The sequence below is a fragment of the Giraffa tippelskirchi genome, chromosome 6, assembly GCF_054371585.1.
Source record: "Giraffa tippelskirchi isolate mGirTip1 chromosome 6, T2T-mGirTip1v1.2.pri, whole genome shotgun sequence".
Taxonomy (NCBI): Eukaryota; Metazoa; Chordata; class Mammalia; order Artiodactyla; family Giraffidae; genus Giraffa; species Giraffa tippelskirchi.
The window spans coordinates 52,869,061-52,888,417 of NC_137280.1; the positions used below are offsets into that span (position 1 = coordinate 52,869,061).

General features: G+C 41.3%; 1 long non-coding RNA gene across 2 annotated transcripts in view; it reads left to right on the forward strand.

Moving 5' to 3' along the window:
• The window catches only part of LOC145511325 (uncharacterized), a 106,540-nt gene that overhangs the window by 29,001 nt on the left and 58,182 nt on the right, over nt 1-19,357 (forward strand). Inside the window, exons 8-10 of one of the 2 annotated variants that reach the window (XR_014057799.1) lie at nt 4,872-5,006; nt 5,127-5,260; nt 15,395-15,568. This is a non-coding gene — a long non-coding RNA (uncharacterized LOC145511325). Of the gene's footprint in view, nt 1-4,871; nt 5,007-5,126; nt 5,261-15,394; nt 15,569-19,357 lie in introns of those variants that run through there. The other variant, XR_014057800.1, reaches the window with a different exon arrangement.

The following is a 19,357-nucleotide window of genomic DNA, read 5'->3' on the forward strand; positions in this document are numbered from 1 at the left end:
TCCAAGAGCCAGCAATTGTGAAATCACCTAATATGTCTGGCACATAAATGTTTATGAAATCCGAATAGCAGATAAAAGATTCCTTTAAAGTTGCAAATGTATTAGTCAGAAGATCAATATATTAAGCTCTTATCAGTCTAAGTGAGATTGTGTTAATATTATTTAACTGTCCAGTTGCCTAACAAGGAATCAAGGAAGTGGAAAGAGTAGCTTTTGCCCTAAAACCTCTCTGCCTTAAATGCCACAACCCTGGTTAGAAAATTTAAGAGGAAGCTGAGACTGTTCAAGGTATTTGGAAAAAAAAAATCACTCATTTTAAATGCCCCATAGACCAGAGCTGCACCTTGAACCCCCTTTTTCCACTCCCCCAAAGTGCTAGAGGACCAAAAACAGTTTTGTTCTCACTAAAAGTCTTTCCAGTCATGTGGTTCCTATGGACTCAGCTTAAACAGATTCCTGACCACCTCTGGGCTCCATGGGTGCTGTGATCTATTAGTACTGTCTGCCACGAGTGTGGCAGGGAGGACAAGCAGGACAGATGGCATGTATTTGCCATTTCTGTGCCCCACAATGACGTTTCTGGCAATGAGCTGGGTAAACTTCAAAGTTCAGGAAATTAAAACCATCATCTCCCTGGTAAATGAGATTAGATGATTAGATGGGTCATTGGATGCCTCACCCCTCTCTCCTTTAGGTTAGTCGTCCAAAAAACAATTTATTCACTGCTTTGGATATTTCCTTCCTTAAATAAGGCCACAACATTTTTAGTGGAAAAAAATCTTAAAATTTAAGTGTCTTGTAGTTTTTTTTAACTAAAGTCTATCAGTCCAAAGTAATACAATTCCACAATTCAGAACATTTACTTGAAATACCAATTCATACAATGTAAACCATAAATTAAACAGAAAATTGATGAACTGGCTGGTTACATTCACATATATATTCCAGCCAGCCACTTAGTTTCCCTCCTGTTTCTTTCACTTCCATCCCCTATAACTTTAGGCAAGTTGTTTAAATCCTCTAAGCTGTGTATTTCCTTATTGTAAAATGAGTTTATAATAATTCCTTCTTTGCAGATTGTTTTGAAGAAATACTGAGATAATCCTAATAAAGTACACATGACACATTGTATGAGTAAATATCAGCTCTCATTATCACAGTTTAGAAAAACCTGGAAGGCTGAGTTTTTAGCTCATTCAATAGCCAGATGAAAGTAGAATTAATTCGGTTGTTACATCTCTCCTTCCTTCCATGATCACAAACCACTGACTTCTGATTTTGAAGGTTTTAAATGTTTAAGAATGTTCTATACGTGGAAGGTCCTATAAGATCCACATAAATAAAGTCAAAGGGAAGTAGAAATTAAATTATATTTGAGCACAAAACACATCTGCAGAGACTGTAATGTTTGGAAAAATTTCTCAGATGTGTGAGATTTCTCAGAGAAATTCTGTAATTCCACAAGCTATCATAGAGGCAGAGAGAAGAATCAGAAATACGGCTCTAATTACTCCAAAGGGAATAACTATATTTAAAGGTAACTATTCAGTTGCCTGGTAGCTCCCACCTTGGCCTTTCCCGCACATTTTATCTTCCTCATGAGTCGGACACGACTGAGCGATTTCACTTTCCCTTTTTACTTTCATGCATTGGAGAAGGAAATGGCAACCCACAGTAGTGTTCTTGCCTGGAGAATCCCAGGGACGGCGGAGCCTGGTGGGCTGCCGTCTATGGGGTCGCACAGAGTCGGACACGACTGAAGCAACTTAGCAGCAGCAGCAGCCTTGTAACTATGAACTAGCCTGATGGTGGATTAAGCTACTTATCGTTTTAGGATTGTTGTTTAATCACTAAGTCGTGTATGACTCTGTGACCCCATGGACTGTAGCCCACCAGGCTCCTCTGTCCATGGGATTTCCCAGGCAAGAATACTGGAATGAGTTGTCATTTCCTTCTCCAGTCATCTTAGGATATATATGGGTAGCTCTTCTTTCAAACCCATTGATCATGTCTAACATTTACAGTGTGGGAGAACATACAAATATTAATGTCTGATCATACTTGCTTTGTATAAAAATGTTTACCTGAAGTACAAACACTGCAGCTTTCACAGAACAAAGGTTCCTATTCATTTTGTGACATTATTTTTAATGTTAGTTCGGTTCTTTTGTGTGTGTATATGCTGTGTATGTGTGTATTTCTTAATCGGAAAAGACCTTAATTTTCCTGTTCAGAACTCCCACTTGTTTTATTCTTCAAATGTAATGGTCTTCATCATTTCACTAAGTAACTTAAAAACTTGTTCGCTCATGTTTATAAATTAAAGAATCAGTTTACATTAACCTTAATAGTATCTTTTTAATTTTGTGAATCAATTTAATTGTGAATCAATTATACTTAAAATTTTTTTTAATTTTAGCATAATTCATTCACAGTGTTAATCAAATGTATTAAACGTAATAAAAATGTATTAACTTTGCTATACAGCAAAGTGATTGCATTATACATACATATATATATATATTCTTTCTATATTCTTTTCCATTATGGTCTATCACAGGATATTGAATTTAATTCCCTGTGCAATGCAATAGGCCCTTTTTTATCCATCCTAAATATACGTAATAGCTTACATCTGCTGACCCTAAACCCCTACTTCATCCCTCCTCCACCCCCATTCTTAATAGTATCTTGATATGTGTTGCAAGTTCTATTCTCTGAAATCAGAAGCTGAGATGGAATTTGGGTGCAAATTTTTTTATTAGGAATCTGTACCTGTGAAAGGAAGGAAGTGAAAGTAGACTCAAGCAGAGAAAGAAGTAGAACCACAGTGCAGGCCAGACCAAACCTCAGCCACAGGGTGAGAAAGTCTGGAATGAGGGCGCTGACCACCTGTGCCCCACAGCCAGCTAAAAGGGCCACGCTTTCCCCACCCATCACACTCAGTCACCAACACCCCAGTGATGCTTTCTAAGGCCCACTTGACTTCACATTCCAGGATGTCTGGCTCTAGGTGAGTGATCACACCATCGTGATTATCTGGGTCATGAAGATCTTTTTTGTACAGTTGTTCTGTGTTTTCTTGCCACCTCTTCTTAATATCTTCTGCTTCTGTTAGGCCCATACTATTTCTGTCCTTTATCGAGCCTATCTCTGCATGAAATGTTCCTTTGGAGTCTCTAATAAATATCAATAACCTCAGATATGCAGATGACACCACCCTTATGGCAGAAAGTGAAGAAGAACTAAAGAGCCTCTTGATGAAAGTGAAAGAGGAGAGTGAAAAAGTTGGCTTAAAGCTCAACGTTCAGAAAACTAAGATCATGGCATCCGGTCCCATCACTTCATGGGAAATAGATGGGGAAACAGTGGAAACAGAGTCAGACTTTATTTTTTGGGGCTCCAAAATCACTGCTGATGGTGATTGCAGCCATGAAATTAAAAGACGCTTACTCCTTGGAAGGAAGGTTATGGCCAACCCAGATAGCATATTTAAAAGCAGAGACATTACTTTGCCAACAAAGGTCTGTCTAGTCAAGGCTACGGTTTTTCCAGTGGTCATGTATGGATGTGAGAGTTGGACGGTGAAGAAGGCTGAGTGCCGCAGGATTGATGCTTTTGAACTGTGGTGTTGGAGAAGACTCTTGAGAGTCCCTTGGACTGCAAGGAGATCCAATCAATCCATCCTAGAGGAGATCAATGCTGGGTGTTCATTGGAAGGACTGATGTTGAAGCTTAAACTCCAATACTTTGGTCACCTCATGCGAAGAGTCGACTCATTGGAAAAGACCCTAATGCTGGGTAGGATTGGGGGCATGAGGAGAAGGGGACGACAGAGGATGAGATTGTTGGATGGCATCACTGACTCGATGGACATGGGTTTGGGTAAACTCCGAGAGTTGGTGATGGACAGGGAGGCCTGGCGTGCTGCAATTCATGGGGTTGCTAAGAGTCGGACACGACTGAGCGACTGAACTGACTGAACTGTCTGACTGAATGTATCTTCTACTTTATCTTCTGTTATTATGATTTGTTGTTGTTGTTGAGTCGCTAAGTCGTGTCTGATTCTCTGCAACCCCATGGACTGCAGCAAGCCAGGCTTCCCTGTCCTTCACTTTCTCTCAGAGTTTGCTCAAACTCATGTCCATTGAATCAGTGATGTCATCCAACCATCTTATCCTCTTTTGCCCCCTTCTCCTCCTGCCCTCAATCTTTCCCAGCGAGTTCTTTCACACTTCATGATATCCGTTCTTTATTAGTCATAAAATTGTTAGGTCATAATGGACAAATAAGGTAATCTTGTGCATATTCAATGTGAATATGCATTATTTATTTATGTAAATATTATGATAGAATGGACATAGCATAAAGCTTAACTATTTAAACCATCTTTAAGTGTACAGTTCAGTAGTGCTGTGGATATTTACATTGCTGTGCAACATATCTCCAGAAAGTTTTTCATCTTAGAAAACATCTTAGTTAAACATCTTAGAAAACAAACTTTATTACAACTCACCTCTCCCCCAACTCCTACCAACCAACCTTTTCCCATTTCTATAAACTTGATATTCTAGGCAGCTCATGTAAGTAGAATCATAATTGCATTTGTGTTTTTGTGACTGGCTTATTCACTTCACATATTGTCCTTCAGGTTCACCCATGTAGTAGCATGCGGCAGCTTTGCCTTCCTTTTATAGGCTGAATAATATTCCCTTGTATGGAATGACCACATTTTGTTTATCCGTTCATCCGTTGGTGGACACTTGGGTTGCTTTCACCTCCTGCCTAGTATGAATGCTGCTGTTCTGAATATGGGTATACAAATGTCTGAGTCTCTGCTTTCTGCTCTTTTTAACATACATCCCGAATAGACGCTGGATCATGTGATGACGCTACTTTTAATTTTTGGAGGAGCCTCCACACCGTTTTCCACATCAGCTGCACCATGTGCATTCCCACAAGCGGGACACAAAGGTTCCAACTTCTCCACCTCCTCGCCAACACTTGTGAGTTTCTGTTCCTTTGATAACAGCCATCCTAACGGCTATGAGGTGATATCTCACTGTGGTTACTTCGTCTGTTTAGCTTTTGTCTGTGATTATAATACAAATGCTCTATTTCTACAGTGGCAGATGCATGAGTTCACTCACTCAACCAGCAGTTCTGAGCAGAAGCAAGGGCCAGAGAACGTACAGCCTTGCAAGTCCTGGGAAGGGAGTTTCAGCATCTCCACGCCAACCTGGAGACCGTTGAATGACAAGTATGTAAAAATATATTGGGATGGTGATGAAATATCTTATCAATAACATTAGAAGATCAAAAGCTTCTAGGCAATTGTTTTAAGGGAAGTTATTTGGGGCTCCAAAAAACAATCTAGGATCCTGAGACAAATGCTTGCTTCCTGGTTTTCAGCCAAAAACACACATAAAATTATTATTTGGCTTGTACAACATATATACACATTAAGACCTAAATTAAAATGTGCAAAATTCATACTTTTGGCAGAGTAGTAAAAGTTGCATGAATAGCAATAAAATGAAATAAAACCCAAATACATTTAAATTAATGTTAAAGAATAAAACCAAATAAAACTTGAAGACATTTAAATTACTGATTAGAAGAGAAGCATTTCTCCTTAGCTTTCTAGTTGTGCTCAAAAGCAAAACCCAAGTTGGCACATAGAATATGTCATTGTTTAGGTGTTAGGCAAATTTGAAATTATCTGCATAGGATTACCCAGTTTTTTGGAGACTGGCAACTCAAATGACTATATACCAAAAACAGCCCTGCAAGATGATAACAAAAAATAAATAGAATCAGACAGTCCCATTAAACATAGCTCTCTTCCATGTGAGTTTACCTACTGAGAGTGTCAGAAGACACCAGTGCACAAGAGAACATTCCAAATGTTCTCTGGTGGCTTTTGTACTGAAAGCCAAGTCATCTTTTCCTATCCAATTCCTTTCAAACATTAGAGAAGTCTGAGCAAGATTGAAAGCAGATAGATTTCAAAGAGATACTTAGAGAGCATAAATGTTAGATATAATTATGAGCTCCTTAGGGCTTCCCTGGTGGCTCAGATGGTATGGAGTCTGCCTGCAATGCAGAAGACCCAAGTTCAATACCTGGGTAGGGAAGATTCTCTGTAGAAGGGAATGGCAGCCCACTCCAGTATTCTTGCCTGCAGAATCCCATGAACAGAAGAGCCTGGCAGTCTACGGTCCATTGGGTTGCAGAATTGGACACAATTGAGCGACTTTCACTTTCATGAGCTCCTTATAAAAATACAAAAGACTGATAGGGATTAATCAATTACTACATCAAGTGCTACAGAAGAGTTACATTTATTCCAACAGAAGCCAAGAGGTGACTTGAGACCAACAGAGAGTGAGCCAGTGATGTGTTCCAAGGGAGACCTTGGACTAGATGGCAGCCATCGCAGGCTCTCAAGATCTGATCTGGCCCTTACAGGAGTAGCAACAGTGAAAGAAAGCACTAATAAATTTGGTTTCTAAGGCTATTGTTCCTGTTGTTGCTTAGTTGCTAAGTCATTTCTGACTCTTTGTGACCCCATGGCTTTAGCCCGCCAGGCTCCTCTGTCCATGGGATTCCCCAGGCAAGAATACTGGAATGAGTTGCCATTTCCTTCTCCAGGGGATCTTCCAGACCCAGGGATCAAACCCAGTCTCCTGCATTGGCAGGCAGGTTCTTTACCATTGAGTCACCAGGGAAGCCCCCTTCTAAGGCTTTACTTGCATATATTTCCCATATGCTTTACAAACCCAGCTAGCTCATATTATCTCTAACTCCTTAAAGTCATAGAAATAAAATACTATCAGTGAGGCCTGAACCATTTATGAGGATCCAGGTGCCTGAAAACTACTCAGAGTTAGTGAAACCCTTGTAATAATAACCTTGACATTGCCTAGGGTGCGGGCCCAGGTGTGTTATTTTCCACACTACCAAACGCAAAGCCAAATACTCCATCTTCATAAAAGATGCATCTAGACCTGCCGCATATTCATAAGCAATATGTGCAGGCGTGAGTTTTCCATTTCTTGTCATAATAGAGCTATGATAAGGTAGTAAAACTACTCCCCTAGACCATGGTTAAAAGAAGATAAACTTTTACAATTAACTTTGGCCACTTCCCTGAGATAAGGGAGGTTTTGTGGGTTTCTTCACGATTAAGTTGACACAGTGTGGGAAAAGCAGATGTAAGCCCCCAAACTGAGGTCAGTTTCATTCCTCATAGATGATCCTGTAGTGCTTAAAAATATAGGTTGTTTAGCAGTGATGATTTTATGATCAGATTGTTTCAATCCATTCTATAACAGTGAGTAAAGTTATTTAAAAAGAAAAACAGTAAAGTCAAAAGATTTTAAAACTAGTCTGAGAACATTGATGTATGAATACTAAGAAGAGTGCCTTAGACTTCGTCGTGTAAAATTTAGCTAACTTGTATGCTCTGGGCCCCTGATAAGGGCTGTTAGCTGCCAGAAGAATCACAGCAGGCACTGCCTAGACCCACAGGGTTCCCAAGCCTAGAGCCTAAAGGACATAAAGGACACACGAGGGTACAGCCACTCTGGGTTTAGAGTCGGATCTCATTTACTGAGGGATCCAGATGTCTCATATTTACTTTTTAATGGTCACAATATGGGCTTCCCCGGTGGCTCAGTTGGTAAAGAATCTGCCTGCAATGTGGGAGACCTAGGTTCGATCCCTGGAGGAGGGCATGGCAACCCACTCCATTATTCTTGCCTGGAGAATCCCCATGAAAGAGGATCCTAGCAAGCTACAGTCCCATGGGGTCACAAAGAGTTGGACACGACTGAGTGACTAAGCACACAACGGTCACAATATAATATCACTAATGATGACTTCATTTATGTTTTTTTTTTTACTATGTGCTAATCAATAAGGCACAGTGCTAAGCACTTGTACACATGGATTTATTTTTTCAGTTTAACTCTTAAAAAAATATGAAGTAGGTACTATTTCTGTTTTCATTTGACAGATGGAGAAATTGATACATACAAAGAGTAACTAGGAAGTAAAATTTATTATATTATTGATCTATTTAAATTTGTATGTTGTAATTAGAAAAGAGTCACCAGGGTCTAAAGCCTGGCAGCCTGGCAATTAAAGCCCTGAGTTTCAAAATACCCCTAGGAATGGAAGTGTATGTACGTTGAAATATATATATATATATGTATATGTAGTTCTTTTGGCCCCACCACCAGGCTTGTGGGATCATAGTTCCCCAACCAGGGATTGAACCCAGGCCACAGAATTTCCAAGTTTAACCACTAGTCCACGAGGGAATTCCCTGAAATATGTATTTTTACTAAATGTATATTCTTTTCCCCCCTGCAATGTCTGGTCATAAGGAGAAGTTCCCTTTAAAAAGAACTGCCAAAGCATCTTGAGTTAATCTGGGTAAGCCTTTCATTTTCAAGCCTAATGAACATCTCAGCTCACTCTTTCCTTTCACCATAAATCTCTCCAGTTTCTCATGTCCAAGCTGTCTTCTTTTTTTCTGAGGTATCAAAACACATGTGGCCAAATCAAACAATAAAATTTCCAGGAGCTCTGAATTTGCAGAGTCCTGTGGCTGGGATCAGACTTGCAGGGCTACAGGCACAGCACTGAGCCAACCAGGCTCCTTCCCACACTTCCAGTTCTTATATAATACACACAGGCCCTGTCTCTGTTACTAGAAGAGTTAGAGGACCCTGTCTCTGTCACTAGAAGAGTTAGAGGAATTGGCGATGTCCTTCCAGATAGACCTGTTTGTCTACTGGCCACATCTTGAAATGAGCTTCCCTTAGATCCAGTGGAAAAGTCCAACAGAGAAGAAGGCAGGGATCTGGCTGAAGAGAAAGCCTTGGGTTTCCTCTCTGTAACCTTGACAAAGCTGTTAAACGTCCAGGGATGACAGCAAAGAGTGCAAGGAGAATTCTGAATATGACAGCCAGTCTGCCAGGTATTTCATCCACACACTACAGGCTTCACCCACTGCCCAGAAACACTCGTGTCTACACAGCAAGAGGGAACCCCAGGGCTGGGTGCTGACCGGGGAGGCAGCCACGGTGTCATCAGGGTCATGCTGGACTGCATCTGAGACTCAACCCACTGTGGTTTTTAAGAGTGTGGGGACCATGAAGCAGAAAGCTGGGTTTGAGTCTGTGCTCTCACTACCACACATGTGATTTGGAGAAATAACCTTCTGAAACCTCACTTTTCTCATCTGTACAATAGGGATATGACTCTCCTCAGGTTTTCTGACTATGAAGGCAGACAGTGCATGAAAAATTAATAGAAATCCTGGCATGTGGGACACAATTGATCCGTTCAGTTTAGTCGCTCAGTCGTATTCGACTCTTTGTAACCCCATAGACTGCAACACGCCAGGCTTCCCTGCCCATCACCAACTCCCAGAGCTTGCTCAAACTCATGCCCATTGAGTCAGTGATGCCATACAACCATCTCATCCTCTGCCATCTCCTTCTCCTCCTTCCTTCAGTCTTTCCCAGCATCAGGGTATTTTCCAATGAGTCAGTTCTCATCAGGTGGCCAAAGTACTGGTGTTTCAGCTTCAGCATCACTTTATAGATGTTACTTTTTCTTTTGTTTGACTTTGATAACACCAGCATTGGTATGTTTTTCCCTCAGTAAATCACACTGACTGAATGCTTTGGTATCATCACAACAGACTTTATCTTCCCTACACAACTGTTTAGTGTCTCTTATTAATGTTTAAAGTAGAGATCAAGTTCAAATATGTCTTTAATAAGGAAACCCCAGTGGTAGTAATTACTTTAGTCCTGACTGTGGAATAATTTCATACAGGTAAAAATATATATTGAACATAATATGGATAGCAATTCTATTTTTTAAACTCAAATATTTGAAAATTTAAATAAGCCAACCAGTTTTTGAAAATTCTGCAGAAAAGATTTTCTTTTCTAAAATTGATAAGACCCTGTTAGGTTACTTTTAGCTTTTCAGAAATAGGACGGCATGAATAAAAGATGTTCATCTGAAGTATTTTTGTCCTTGAGGGCAAAAAAAGAGAAACCACATCCTAATTTGCCTGCACCCTCCTCCGGGACCCAGTGCTTGGTACCAGATATTGGCCTGTAGAGGGCACTGGGCAGTGTCCCCACTTGCCCTTGACTGCCATGCCACCAAACACCCCACCTTGCAATCTTATCTCCCCAAACCTATTAGCTTTCCAAGATACTCTCCAATAAGCCTTTCCCTGCTACGGAACTCACTTTCTTCAGCTTCTACAACTTTTACAGTCTAAGCACATACTCAGTGCTCTGTCAACCACTGTTAATCTCAGCAATTCAGCTTTGTCATCCCCAAGCAGGTTATAAATTCCTCAGTGGTCAAGACTTCTTTTATCCCCCACTGATAAGATGGAGTAATTGTTCAGTGCTTATACTCTGAAATTGGACAGTCTGGGTTCAAATCCCAGCTTCCCACTCAGTAACTGTGACCTTGAGCAAATGGTAGGAATAATAAGAATACTTTGCCTCACTGGGATGTTGTGATTTAATAACATGAAATCTTAGGAAAGGGCTCAGCCTGTCTTAAGTGCTGTGTCATTGCTAGCATTTATTATTGTGCTGGGCCACATAGTGAAATCTCTTGGGTCTCTGTATCAGTAAACATGGGAAGCTGCAGATGAGGCCAAGTGTGGAATGAAGAGATGGTTCTGCACAGAACACGTGGGACACAGAGGAAAAGAGTCACCCAGGCATTTATGGAATAGAGAGTGCACCTTAAGAGCAGTATGAGACTCATTTCTCTCATGGTCCAGTCCGTGGCACATGGAGGGTATTCAATAGATGCCTGTCGAATTAGGCAATCACTGGACTACTGAAGGAAGTCCATTTGGTAGATGCCTCCAAAGGCACACTGCTGCTACATGATGGTCCAAGAACAATTGTGAAATGAGAAACCTCATTGGACTGAGAAACATGGTGGTGGTTGAAAATGAGCCAGCAAATTCATTATCTCACCAGGTCTTGCTTGGCTCCATTAGTGTCCTTAGATTGGCTTCTGAATAGACTGACTGTTATGAACTTAGCAAGCTTGGAGCATCATGACAGCAGCAGCAAAGATCACAGGGACCACATTACAGGATCACAGCATCACACCTTCTCATCACCCCACCCTCCCACCAGGCTTTCCTACCTGTAACACCTTCTAATTGGGACCAAGCCTGGAGATGCCCTCTCCATTAAGCCAACTAGGACTGAGGACACAGCTAATGAGGTTCTGAGTTGAGCTTGAGTTGTCCCTCAGTAACCTCCCCCCTTGCCTGACCTGAGAAGGTGCCTTTAGACTTGATTTCTGAAGCCAGTTGTCCACACACCTCTCTCCCCCATGTGTCCCAGTCTCAGGAAATAATATAGTGACCCATCTCTCTGAGCTCCTCCCCTACTCTGACAACTTCTTTCTCCTTCCTGCATCCCGCCCATCCCGATCCCTGCTTCCAATGGGGAGGCCTGTTTCCTGAACCCTTGTCTGAATCCTACCATTGTCTTTGCTCTGCCCACCTAAGAAGACACATCTGGATCCTTTGGTGCTGGTTATTGACAGAAATTGTGACTGAAGGCTGAATTTTTTAGATACCATGAGACCTGAACCTCCACTTTTACCCAGGCCACTCCCAAGCATTAATGACAGTCTAGCAAGTGAATCTCATGAGAGGTCATAGCTCCTTCCCTGTATTCCTGCCTCAACACAGAATCCCAAGATGTCACAACTAGAGCAGGGTTCTACCCCAATGGCCCCTCTGCTAAAGTCCCAAGTGTGGAGAATGTCCAAAAGCCCAGAGCCAAACCTTTACTCATAGGCTGCTCACCATGAAAGTCCTTTCCCAAATGCCATCCACAGTACTTTGTTTTTTGTTTTTTCGGTCATGCCATTTTGTAAGAAGGAAATGTTGCTGAGAATGATGTAGAAAACATTTTTTCAAGCTTATACCATATACCATCATACATTTTATATATGAATTATCTCTGGGTGAATATTTTTATTGCTTCCCCCAATTTTTATTGTAAATTACTCTGCAATAGCCTTTTACATACAAATTTGTACATGTGCCCATTTATTTCCTTAGGGTGTATTTATGAAAACAGAATTGTGGAATCAATATCATCTTTAGGGTTTTTGATATATTGGATATGTATAGTCTTTCAGAAAGAGTTTACATTTCAGAATTCCGTCGAGTATGTATGAGTCAGAATTCTAAGACTAATAGGAGACTTGGGAATCACCTGCCTAACTTTAACTTCGAAGATGTGGCAACTAAGACCAGGAAAGGTAAGCCATTTGCCTAAAGATGGAAGTCAGAGTATAATCTTTGACTTGTGCATTTTTATGACATTTTTCCTTGCACACTGCTTTCATAAGATTTAAGCAGCCAAAATTGTGAACTTAAGGACTTAAATTTAGACAACAAATTCTGTGTTTTCACCTCACTATTTCTAAACTTAAAATTCCATGCCACATTATAAACTCATGAAATAGAGTTTCAATATTCAAGGAAGATCTCAAGCTTTCAATTACCAAGAAGGAAATTCTACTTGGAAAAATGCCTGAGCTTAATCCATGGTCCAGCCTTCTGGTCTCTCTTTCAAAACCATCTGTTTTATTGATGGACAGAGCTGGGCTCAGAAACCAGATGTGTTTTCCAAAGAAGTTGCTGTTATTCTAGAGGACAGAATGTCTGACTCATGACAAAAGGCAGGAATTTTCTTGTTTATATTAGTTGTTAAATGTGGAACAAATCGTCAATATGTCTCTTCTTAAAAATACTTTGGCAGGCTGTAGCTCTTTTCTATTTACAAATCTTTGCTAACATAATTATAAGATTGCTTGCCTTAAATATCTTTCTCTGAAGTTCACTAGCCTGTAGCTCCCACCACACAGCCAAGAATCCTGTGTGCCCTGTGGAAATTTTCACAAATACAGCACTAACAGCAAACAAATGTGCCTTCTCATTTTTGCTCTCACATAATAGGGCTCAAGGACAGAGAGATTAACTGGATGTAGAAAGTTTCTAATGATCACAAATATTTTAAGTTTAAGACAATAGAGGAAAGGTAACTAGGCTGATCATTCCATACATTAATTCAACAAATATTTATTGAGTCTTAATTATATATCAAGTACTCTGCCAGACAATAGAGCTAAAATACAAAGGTGAACAAAAGAGACGTGAACTTAACTTACAGTGATGTTTTCTTTTGGGGAGGGTTTTGACTGCTTTGTGTAAGTCTAATTTATAAAGAACTTAATCAGCTTAGCTTTGTTTCCTTGTTAAGTACAAATATAACATCTTAAACCTTCAACCAGTCCTCAGTGAGGTCTGTGCTGGATCTCTCTCTTGCAGCCTAAAAGCTAGAAAGTATCATGCATTTCTCCTCTGTCAGGTAAAAAGTACACAGGGCTTTAGAAAAGAACAGATGTGACAGTTTTATTTTTCCCCAAGTCTATTCCAATAAGACCGACAATATCCCATTCATTGATGCCAATCTTGATCTGTATAGAATGGAGAATCCATTCTAAGTTAAGATGGAGTCTTGGTACAATGATTTGGCTTATTATGCACTGTCAGGAATCTGTAATTCCAAAATATGTTCAGTAGGCCTTGGCTGACTCATGCTTTTTTAAGTTCTACAATTTCTTCTAAGAGATCTCTCTATCACTGTAATAAGTTGTTTTCTTCCACAAAATATCCTTTTAAAAGTTATTTGCACTCTTCAGTTCAGTCGCTCAGTCGTGTCCGACTCTTTGAGACCCCATGAACTGCAGCACGCCAGGCCTCCCTGTCCATCACCAACTCCCAGAGTTTACTCAAACTCATGACCACTGAGTAGGTGATGCCATCCAACCATCTCACTTGCACTCAGGCCAATCAGTAAATGTTTTGCAGGCTGAGGTTAAGGCATAATCAGGCAAATTATTCCTTAACTTTAATCCAGAAAATTTCATTTTGGCATATCCTTTAAAAGATACAAACTCCCCTCCTCGCTCTCCCCCCGCACTGCTCCAGTAAATCCGTACAAGACAAACAGGATTCTAGGTCTGAAGAGTTCCAGAACCTTCCTGACCCTCTTGTTTCCCCCCTCTCCCTGCAAATCCACTGTTAAAGGTCATTCTTCAGTGTTTCCTTTCTTTTCATGTCTTCAGGTGTTTCCTATGAGTATAGGAAGACTAGGTTTTCGTTCATTCATTTTCCATTTATTCAACAAATATTAGGAGGAAAAGTTTTAAATATCTAGCACTGTGCTTCCTTTGTAGTGTCCAGAGTGATTTAAGAATCATTGTGTCGTAATAATCTATAATGGGAGAGAATCTGAAAAAGACTCTATATATGAACCATTTACACCTGGCACTAACACAACATTGTAAATCAACTAAGAAATCAACTGAGAAAAAGAAAACAACTAATGTGTCCACAGAGCTCACCTTGCTACAGGACAGCACACAGGCTCAGACTCTCAGCACAGATGCCCATGGATTCAGAGACCTCACCCAGTGTCAAGCTTTAGTAATGATATCAAAGATACAGGTCACTGTGAGTCAACACACAAAGCAGAGAGAGGTCTGTCACCCTCATACAGTCTTGGGGGTCTTCCCAGCCATAGCGGGCCTCCTCTGGCCACATTAAATCAGAAAGCAACCTAAGAGATGTGCATCACTGACACCGAGGAGTGCCTTCTCAGGCAGGACACTTGAGAATGTAGGCAGGTAGGCAGGACTACCTTTTTCCATCAAAGGTAGGGAGCTGCACAGCTTCTGTGAGGAAATCCGGGGTTCCAGGGACACCGTGCCCCACAGATCCCAGCTTTGTTTCCCACAAGCAGTCAGTCCTGCACAAAGGATACCGCCTAAAAAACATTTAGCTTGTTTGTCAGGGACACCACTAGGGTGTTTGAACAAAGATTATGAAGAGATCTCATGGGAAGAGAGAGAAGGAATTTCAAACCTACTGCTTCATTTATAAACTTCCCATTACCCAATGTGAGACCAGCTCCAAAAGGAAGACAGTGTGACCCGCCCTTTCCACTCTGGCCCCAATAAAGGTCCTCCTGCCCGTTGTCTATTGGCAGCAATAGGAGACCAAAATTGGGTTTAGAAGCAAAGGAAGGCCTTTTTCTTTGATTAAAGGATGAACAGGTGGGAGCTCTCTAGCTAGAGCACAGGCTTTCCCCCACACAGACTGTGGGAGAGGCTGCTGTAGAGGTCAGAGGGGGGAGGGGTGGTGTTCTCCAGGGAAAGACAGAGCTGTGCTGTTCACAGCCCCAAATCACGGCATTTGGCACGAGCCCTTTCACTCAGTTCACTGACGCCATCTTGGATCCAGGTGCCGTGTGCAGCCCCGCTGCACTCAGCCCGCAGATGCCAATGCCGCCGTCTTGAGTGGAGATGGCATAGCCTCCCTTTGGCACCAGGAACTCCGGAGGGAAGAGCCTGGGGCAAGGCCTCCACGCAGCATCCCATGAGCAAATAAAGCTGAACTAAGACAAAGGAAAAAAAAGGTAAGACTTTATTTTATTATCTGGGTTCTATCTTTATCCCACGGGGATTGTTAATGAGCTTTGTGGTGAGGATGGAAGACCAACAGAGACCTAGGGGGGATTCGAGTTGGTGATTTTTGTCCAGCATTGGCCTTGACAAGTCAAACTGAACCATTGTGTTAGTTGCACAGGAGTTGAGAAGGGAGAAACTGCCCACTGTTACATTTCATGGAGATTTTGCTAAACAATTTTGCAGCAAAGGTCCACCTGCCCCAGCCCCTGAACCTATGCCCTACATTCCCTTCCGAGTCTCAGAACAGACACCATTTCCACCGCAGCTTCCGGCCTGGTACATGGCGGGTCCCTGCAGGGCAGGCCTGGGGCTGAGTGTTTGCAGGTAGCAGCTCATTGAATTAACAGGCCTGAGGGCTGGTACTACTGACTTCTCACCACCTCTGAGCTCCTGAGGCTCAGAGGAGTTACACCCTCACTCCAAAGCCTGCCAGTCTCCACCCAGGCCAAGATGAGGGTCTCAATCACCACCCTCCTCCAAGTCAGGGTGGGGGACACAGGAGGGGGTGCCTCAGACGCTTCAGGGGCCCTTCACTCTCCTGAGGCCCCAGAAGCTGTAGAAGAGAATCATCCCAAAGAGCCAGCTCTCTTTCTAGACCCTTCTCTTGGTTAGGGGGAGGGTGACCCACATACCCAGCAGCCCAGTTTACTAGGGAGAACACTGGTTAAAGCATTCTGTAGAACACAGGGCCTAGATGGGAGATGCCAAAGGGAGGTCTTAAAGAAGCGTATCTTGGTCTATACTAATCATGAATCTTGACTCACCTCTGAAAGTTCGCAGAAATCGTTCATAACTTTCCCTATTCAGTCATCTTCTAAAGTTTATGATAAACTGTCAATTATTATTGCAGTTACTATAATAAACAGTAAATTCATCAAAAGACATCAGTGTTGGAGGAAACTGACATGGAGGGGTGGTGATTCCTAGCAGTAGAGGGTATCTCCTGAAAGACGCTCAAGGAGACACTATGTCTTGATGGCCTTGGCTGTGCACATGAGCAAAACTCGAAGCCCCTCCGTCCCTGTTCCCAGGGCTAGTGGTGTTTCAGAGCATTTCCTTGAATTCAGAACTCTTTGTATTGAATGAACTCATGTTACACTGCAAAAGGCCCTTCTGGCATTGTTCTTAAGTCCTAAAGAACAAAATAAGTAAAGATTTTTTGTGGTGATAAGATAATACTTTTCCAGGAGTAAGACACAAAAAAAGATTTTAATCATATCAATTTTGTAATTGAATTTGGGTATTTTTTTCCTCCTGCTGTAATGGAGACAATTTTTAGAAAGAAATTGGATGTATGCAACCAAGACAAAGAACATTTTGAGGCAGCACACATCTGTGGCTACTGAGTGCATGTTTTGAATTACATTTAAATTGCCTGAAGAGCATTTGGCAAATGGAAAATTTTAAGTTGGTTTAAGCTTTTCCATGGACAATTTAGGTTTTGTACTGTTATTGTTATATCTGTGCTTTTGCATTCAAATCTTTTCAACCAGTCTGGAAAAGAGAAAAAACATTGTGTTAAAGGCTTTTTAATGACATAGTAACTCCTCTTGACAAACAGTGGATCTGTTCCATTATCTTATCTGCCAAAAAAGAAATATCTTCCAGGAGAATAATATGTGCTTAATCATGAAAGCTTTCAGCTTTGAAAGCTTCAAATGATAGAATCAGCAACAGAAATAAGTACTCTACATCCCCAAATTAGATGTGTTCTTTTGATTATCTTGCAGTAACATCTGTGGTAACAATACTTTCTGGAAACCACTGCTGATATACTCAAATAGCTTTACTAAGTTGGCCTGGTTTGTCATATGAAAAATAATGACTTAAACAAGCATGGGATTGCCCCTCCCCTCGCCATTTGCCCTTTGGCCTCTCTGCTTCACTGCTCCATGGTGGGGTTGGGGATGGGGTTGCCATCAGCACGAGCTCTGGAATAGCAGTCCTCAAGTTCAAATCCCTCGCCGCAGAGGTTACTGGAATCTCAGGAACAGTGAGGCCACTTAGCTCCAGTGAAGCCATATTTATTTGTGTTGCCTTGAGAATTGCAGAATTATCATCAAAGCACAATTTATAAATTAGAAAGTGCACCCACTCAGAGTGAATATATTGTCCTGCTTGTAGACAACTCTTAGTAGACCTTTTCTTATCCCCAAGGTCAGGCTACTTTGCAGGTGAGAACTCAGGTTCAAGAGTTCTAAAGCCGAAGTTACCTGGGTAGGCCCAGATGAGGGGTAGCACGGATACATGGCAGTCTGGCAGTCTCTGATAGTGAACAGGAAATTCTATAATTTGAGCTCATTAAGAAATAGAGCCTGGGGACTTCCCTGGTGGTCTAGTAGTTAAGACTCCACTTAAGTGCTTCCACTTCAGAGGGCATGGGTTCAATCCCTGGTCATCATTGTCATTTGGTCACTGAGTGGTGTCTGACTCTTGCGACCCCACGGGCTGTAGCCCGCCAGGCTCCTGTCCATGGGATTCTCCAGACAAGAATACTGAAGTGAGTTGGGAGAACTAAGATCCCACACACACTGTGACAGGGCCAAAATAGGAAGAAAAAAAAAAAGAAATCGAGCCTGTTCTCCCTCTGCATCTGTAGTGTTTTGTCCTTTGGTTGTACATTTACTGAAATGACATTATATATTACAGTACTAGAAAAGACAGTCTCCATTTGTATCAGTGTCAGGGTTGGTGTGGTGCTGGAGGGTAGTTTGCTGATTTGGGGAGAGGGTGAGGGAAGAACTGATGAGAAGATTACAGAACTATCAAAGTTTTGGATACAGATGTGTTCTTGGTTGTCAAATGGATGATAACAGAGGTTAAATATCTGAGAGATGTTGAATGTGTGGGTGACTAAGGGAACGCTGAGAATTTCCACGCCATTGCCTTAGGACTTTTCATTCCTGACCCCACTTCACCCCTCCATGTTCCCACATGGGTTCTCCCGAACCCGTACTGAACAGCAGTAATGGAAAGAAACCCTCAGCCTTCCAGAACCACCAAGTAGTCTATTATTCATGATCTGCATCAGCCCCAGTAGACAGAAAAAGCTTCCGTGTATCTTAGGTGAAATATTATCAGTGCTGAGACAGAATCAGGGGATTTGGTTTCACAATGTTATACTTCATATGAAAAGTGTAGAAACAGAAAACCCTGAACAGATGATACAATCTGAAAATAAATTTCATCGACTCTGCCTCTTTCTCCAAAAAAATAATAATAACAATCAAAATACAGCCAAACAATATTATCCATGAGAAGGATTGCTGTATTCTTACAAATGCCTCATTGGTAAGATTCATTATAGCTTGTCTTACAAAAAATAAGAACTTTAATGTAAAATCATTCTGATAGTATATTAGGTCTTTAAGTAACATACAAAATTTGGGTTCTGAGTGCTTCTATGTGTTAAAAATAAGTTCACTTTACTCAAATTATTTACGCATGTGTAATGCATGGTAAGGAGTTTAATGATGGTGATGGTGGTGATAATGTTTGGAACAGCTGTGGAAGTAGATTCGTACACTGATTTGGTCTATGTGACAATCCAGATGCAGAAAGATTCCACCCAAACTTGGGGGGAAATGTATGGCCATTCAAAATGAACTGAAACACACTTTTTTGAAAAGCATATTAATAACAATGCAAATGCCTTTTCTATCTGAATTTTGAAAAGCAGAATAAAAATGAAACTCGTTAGAGAGTATGTGTGGAAAATTTAGACGTTAAAAACCTG